Consider the following 6,000-nt stretch of genomic DNA (forward strand, 5'->3'; position numbering starts at 1 on the left):
GCGAGCATAGAAAGTGTTCAACTCGTCTGCCAGAGTCACGTCTGCGTTTGTCATACCGGTTGTTGTTGCTTTATAATCCGTAATTGTCCTTAATCCCTGCAACAGGCTCCTAGAGTCACTCTGTTGGAGCTGTGACTCTAGTTTCCTACTGTAGCGCTGCTTCGCCTCTTTCACCGCCCTCCGGACACTGTATGACGCAGCCTTGTACGGTTCCATGTCCCCCAACGCGAGTCCCGTGTTGTAGGCAGTGGTGCGAGATCTCAGAGCGTCGCGGATGGTTTTATCCACCCACGGCTTCTGGTTAGGAAACATTCTAATAGTCTTTTTCTCCACGGAATCATCCGCTAGTTTCCCGATGAATCCCACAACCGCTTCCGTAAACACGCTGACGTCATCGGAGCTGTTCCTGAACATGTCCCAGTCTGTGTCATCGAGTGAACCCGAACTTCCTGTTTCAGCCTTTGTTTGTATTTTGGCATGAGGAAGATGGCGGTGTGGTCGGATTTACCAAACGGTGGGCAAGATTGTGCCTTGTAGCCGTCCTTGACCGTTGTATAACAATGATCCAGTGTCCTTTCGCCCCTGGTGGGGCAGGTGATGTGCTGATAAAAGTTTGGCGCTGCACGTTTGAAGTTGGCACTGTTAAAGTCCCCCGCTACAATAAGCGCAGCATCCCGGTGTTGTGATTGTTGTTGTGTGAGTGCCTCATGCAGCTCACATAAGGCAGTGTTCGTGTCCGCTTGTGGTGGAATATAAACGGCGCTGATTATGACCGATGTAAACTCCCGAGGTAGATAGTAGTTCCAGATTTGGTGTGCAGGAGCATGTGAGAGGAACAACGCTCGCGCTATTGCACCAGCTGCTGTTTATCATTAAACACACGCCGCCTCCCCTTGACTTCCCCGAGTCCCTTGTCCTGTCCAAGCGGTGAACCGAGAAGAACTCGGCCGGCTGAATGGCGTGGTCCGGCACCGCTGGGTTCAGCCATGTCTCGGTGAAGCAGAGGAGATTGCAGTCCCGTATGTCTCTCTGGAACTTTATCCTGGCCCTGAGGTCATCGAGCTTGTTCTCCAGTGACTGGACGTTGGCGAGCAGGATGCTAGGCAGAGGTGTGCGGTGTGCACGGGCTCTCAGCCTGTTCCTGACGCCGGCTCATTTCCCTCGGGGCCGCCGCTTTGCGTCGCGTCCTTTGTTGTCCCTCAGGATCTCACTCGGCCAGCTTGGATCCGGAGTTCAAAACGTCGAATTGTGAGTACATTGTATACCAATAGAAACAAGAGTGTCTCTATCATAACTAATGTACTCCATGGTGGTAATTTGACTGGTTTTAAAACGCTAAAAACTAATTTAAAGAACAAAAACAAAGAAAAGGTGGTCGGAGCAGTCGTGACGGCAGCCGACCTCACCGGCGCCATCTTGGAATCCATTGCTGCAGAGATGGTTGTCCTTCTGGAAGGTTCTTGGTCCAGCACTGCTCTCTGTAGATTAAGTGCAGGTCAGGGAGCTTGGTGCGGATGGTGTGCTTGGCTAATCTCACCCCCCCTTTGTAGAGCTTGTCTGTCCTGCATGGTGCTCTTCCCGAACCACATGGTGATGTTTCTTGTCAGAATGCTCTTTATGGTGCAGAAGTAAAAGTTCCTAAGCACCCTGGAGGGCAGTATAAAGTCTTTCAAGCATCTGAGGTGGTAGAGACGCTGCCAGGCCTTTTTTACCACGGTGTTGATGTGACAGGACCATGATAGGTCCTGCGTGATGTGGACATAGAGGTATGGGAAGCTGTCCACTCTTTTCACTGGGATCTTGGTAATGAAGGGGGTCTGGTAGTTCCTCTCTTGCTTTGTACTAAAGTCCACTATTAACTCCTTTGTTTTGATGACGTTTAGAAAAAGATTGTTGCCCTGGCACCGGTTCTCTAGATTTCCAATCTCCTCCAGGTAGGCCTTCTCATTGTTGTCAGAGATCAGGCCCACCATGACGCAGTCATCAGCAATCTTGATGATTATGGTGGAGTTGGTGGTAGCCATGTGTACAATGAGTACAGTAGGGGGCTCAGAACACAACCCTGAGGGCTCCAGTGCTGAGAGTGAGAGAGCCTGAGACATGTCTGCCCATCCTTACTGCCTGTGGTCTGCAAGTCAGTAAATTGAAAATCCACTGACACAAAGATGGGCTGACTCCCAGGTGCTCCAGCTTGGTGGTGAGTGTGGAGGGAATTATGGCATTAAATGCTAAGCTTTAGTCGACAAAGGGTATTTTAACATAATTCCCCCTTCTAGTGTCCAGGTGAGTGAGTGATGTGTGGAGGAGATGAGATGGGGGTTTCTTGGAAAACGAACAATGATGGACTCTTTAAAGCATCTACAGTAATCTATCTATCATGCTTCTATGACACTTTATATAATGTGTGGTTCTTTGTCTCCTGTAATCAACAGGGCCAGATCAGTGGAATGAATAAGGAGCATGAAAAACATAAACATGATTGATCTTAAGGTAATCTAAGAAGGCTCATCTGTTGCTTGTTTATATATCACTTTACCATAAATGTTATTTCATATTAGAGACATAATAAATAAATGCTAAACCATATCTATTTTTTGCAAAATTGAAAAGTTTGATGATAGAGATAATACACATTTGATACGTGAAAATACATATAATACTGTATATACATATAAAAATTTCTTGTTAAAGTAGCAGCTAAGCTAAGAGTTCTTGTGCAAATAACAGTTAATAAATCTTCTTCTTTGTCTTTCGGCTGTTCCCTTTCAGGGGTTGCACAGCGAATCATCTGCCTCCATCTAACCCTATCCTCTGCATCCTCTTCTCTCACACCAACTAACTTCATGTCCTCTCTCACTGCATCCATAAATCTCCTCTTTGGTCTTCCTCTAGACCTCCTGCCTGGCAGTTCCAACCTCAGCATCCTTCTACCGATATATTCACAATCTCTCCTCTGAACATGCCCAAACCACCTCAATCTGGCCTCTCTGACTTTATCTCCAAAACATCTAACGTGGGTTGTCCCTCTGATAAACTCATTCTTAATCCTATCCATCCTTGTCCCTCCCAAAGAGAACCTCAACATCTTTAGCTCTGCTACCTCCAACTCTGCCTCCTGTCTTTTCTTCAGCGCCACTGTCTCTAAGCCGTAGAGCATCGCTGGTCTCACCACTGTCCTGTACACCTTTCCTTTCATTCTTGCTGATACTCTTTTATCGCACAACACACCTGACACTTTTCTCCACCCATTCCAACCTGCCTGTACCCGCCTCTTCACCTCCTTTCCACACTCCCCGTTGCTCTGGACCGTTGACCCCAAGTACTTAAAATCCTGCACCTTTACCTCTGCTCCCTGTAGCCTCACCGATCCTCCTGGGTCACTCTCATTTACACACATGTATTCCGTCTTGCTGCGGCTAACCTTCATTCCTCTGCTTTTCAGAGCATACCTCCACCTCTCCAAATTTTCCTCCACCTGTTCCCTGCTCTCGCTACAGAGCACAATGTCATCTGCAAACATCATAGTCCATAGGGACTCCTGTCTTACCTCATCTGTCATCCTGTCCATCACCAGAGCAAACAAAAGGGGCTTAGAGCCGATCCTTGATGCAGACCCACCTCCACCTTAAACTCTTCTGTCAGCACATTTTACCACTGTCTTACAGCTCTCATACATGTCCTGCACCACTCTAACATACTTCTCTGCCACTCCAGACTTCCTCATACAATACCACAGCTCCTCTCTTGGCACCCTGTCATACGCTTTCTCCAAATCTAAAAAGACACAATGCAACTCCCTGTTACCTTCTTTGTACTTCTCCGCCAGCATCCTCAAAGCAAATACTGCATCTGATGTACTCTTTCTAGGCATAAAACCATATTGCTGCTCACAAATGCTCACCTCTGCCCTTAACCTAGCTTCCACTACTCTTTCCCACAGCTTCATTGTCTGGCTCATTAGCTTTATACCTCTATAATTGCCACAGCTTTGCACATCTCCCTTGTTCTTAAAAATTGGCACCAATACACTTCTCCTCCATTCCTCTGGAATCCTCTCACTCTCCAAGATCTTGTTAAACAAACTTCTCAAAAACTCTACTGCCACCTCTCCTAAGCACTTCCATACCTCCACAGGTATGTCATCAGGACCAACAGCCTTTCCACTCTTCATCCTCTTCAACGCCCTTCTCACCTCACTTCTACCAATATTTGCTACTTCCTGTTCCACAACAGTCACCTCTTCTACTCTTTGTTCTCTTTCGTTTTCCTCATTTATCAACTCCTTAAAGTACTCCTTCCATCTTCCCATCACCCTCCTGGCATCTGTCAGTACATTTCCATCTCTATCTTTAATCACTCTAACCTGCTGCACATCCTTCCCATCTCTATCTCTCTGCCTTGCCAACCTGTACAAATCCCCCTCTCCCTCCTTACTGTCTAGCCTAGCATACAAGTCCTCATATGCTCTTTGTTTGGCCTTTGCCACCTCTACCTTCACCTTACTCTGCATCTCCCTGTACTCCTGTCTACTCTCTTCAGTCCTCTCAGTGTCCCACTTCTTCTTAGCTAGCCTCTTTCTCTGTATACACTCCTGGACTTCCTCATTCCACCACCAAGTCTCCTTGTCCACTTTCCCCTTACCCGATGATACACCAAGTACCCTCCTACCTGTCTCCCTGATCACATTGGCTGTAGTTGTCCAGTCAACTGAAAGCACCTCCTGACCACCCATAGCCTGTCTCAACTCCTCCCTAAAGACTTCACAACATTCTTCCTTTCTCAGCTTCCACCACTTTGTCCTCTGCTCTGGCTTTGTCCACTTCGCCTTCCTCACCACCAGGGTTATTTTGCACACCACCATTCTGTGTTGTCTGGCTACACTCTCCCCTACCAACACTTTGCAGTCACTGATCTCTTTCAGGTTACAACGTCGACACAAGATGTAGTCGACCTGAGTGCTTCTGCCTCCACTCTTATATGTCACCCTATGTTCCTGCCTCTTCTGGAAGAAAGTATTTACCACTGCCATTTCCATCCTCTTTGCAAAGTCCACCACCATCTGTCCTTCTACATTCCTGTCCTGAAGACCAAACCTGCCCATCACATTTTCATCACCTCTGTTCACTTCCCCAACATGTCCATTGAAGTCTGTACCAATCACCACTCTTTCACCTCTGGGGATGCTCTGCATCACTTCATCTAACTCACTCCAGAATTTCTCCTTCTCTTTTAACTCACATCCTACCTGTGGGGCATAACCACTAACAACATTGAACATTATCCCTTCAATTTCCAGCTTCAGACTCATCACCCTATCTGATACTCTCTTCACCTCTAGAACATTCCTATCAAACTCCTCTTTTAGTATAACTCCTACTCTATTTCTTTTCCTATCCACACCATGGTAAAAAAATTTGAACCCTGATCCTAAGCTTCTAGCCTTGCTACCTTTCCACCTGGTCTATTAAATAACAGTTAATAAATATTGTGCGAAAAACAATTGCAGGTTGGCATCTAAAATATTTAAATGGTTGTAGATCAGTTTGCAATAACCATGTATACTACTGTTCAAAAGTTTGGGGCCACTTGCTAATTTCTTTGTTTTTGTTTAGTGATTTATTTTCTACATTCTACAACAATACTGGGGATTTCAAAACTATAAAATAACACATATGGAATTAGGTAATTACATAACAACAACAAAAACAACAGTTAGTTATTATTTTAAGACACAGAGGTCAGCCTTTCTGTAATAGTTCTTGCAAGAACAGTATTGTTAAGTGCATTTGCAAAATCCATCAAGCACCATAATAAAACTGGCTCTCATGAAGGCCATCCCAGGAGGGCGAGACCAAAACCTACCTCTGCCGCAGACGAGAAGTTCATTTAGAGTTATCAGCCTGAAAAATGACCAATTAACAGCACCTCAGATTAGAGGCGTTATGAAGTCTTTACAGAGCATAAGTAGCAGACACATCTCACCATTAACTGTTCAAATGA

Source organism: Clarias gariepinus, chromosome 11 (assembly GCF_024256425.1).
Source record: "Clarias gariepinus isolate MV-2021 ecotype Netherlands chromosome 11, CGAR_prim_01v2, whole genome shotgun sequence".
In the NCBI taxonomy this organism is placed as follows: Eukaryota; Metazoa; Chordata; class Actinopteri; order Siluriformes; family Clariidae; genus Clarias; species Clarias gariepinus.